Raw genomic sequence first — 1070 nt, forward strand, 5'->3', positions numbered from 1 at the left:
TTTTGAGAGAAGCTCTTCATGCTTCCTCTCCATGGTTACAGAAGGAGAACCTTGAGTCTTATAGTTTGCACTGTCTGCAAGCCACGGAGCTTCCTGAATAGCAAACAATTGCTCATCCGGAAAGGTTTCAGAGATCTCAGTAGTAGGGAGGGATGCTCCTGCTACTGGTTCTATCCGGGACAGGTGATCAGCTACTTGATTCTCTGTCCCTTTTCTGTCTCTTATTTCTATATCAAACTCTTGCAGAAGCAATACCCATCTTATGTGCCTGGGTTTTGAATCCTGCTTTGTGAGTAGATATTTAAGAGCAGCATGGTCAGTGTACACAATCACTTTTGATCCTACTAAATAAGATCTGAACTTGTCAATGGCATAAACCACTGCAAGTAGCTCCTTTTCTGTGGTTGTGTAATTCTTCTGTGCATCATTAAGAATACGATTGCCATAATAAATGACGTGCAGAAGCTTACCATGCCTTTGTCCCAGTACTGCACCAATGGCATGGTCACTGGCATCACACATTAGTTCAAATGGTAATGTCCAGTCTGGTGCAGAGATGACTGGTGCTGTGACCAGCTTAGCTTTCAGGGTCTCAAATGCATGCAGACACTGTGTGTCAAACACAAATGGTGTGTCAGCAGCTAGCAGGTTACTCAAAGTTTTTGCAATTTTTGAAAAATTCTTTATAAACCTTCTGTAGAATCCTGCATGCCCCAGAAAGCTTCTGATTGCCTTAACATTGGTAGGTGGTGGTAATTTTTCAATTACTTCAACTTTTAGCTTGATCCACCTCTATTCCTTTGTTTGAAATTTTATGCCCAAGGACAATTCCTTCAGTCACCATAAAGTGACATTTTTCACAGTTTAAAACTAGGTTGGTCTCTTGGCATCTTTTCAGAACAAGTGCTAGATGGTTAAGGCAGGAGCTGAATGAGTCTCCGAATACTGAAAAAGTCATCCATGAAGACTTCCAGAAATTTTTCTACCATATCTGAGAAGATAGAGAGCATGCACCTCTGAAAGGTTGCAGGTGCATTGTACAGACCAAAAGGCATCCTTCTGTAGGCAAA

Source organism: Arachis duranensis, chromosome 9 (assembly GCF_000817695.3).
Source record: "Arachis duranensis cultivar V14167 chromosome 9, aradu.V14167.gnm2.J7QH, whole genome shotgun sequence".
NCBI lineage: Eukaryota > Viridiplantae > Streptophyta > Magnoliopsida > Fabales > Fabaceae > Arachis > Arachis duranensis.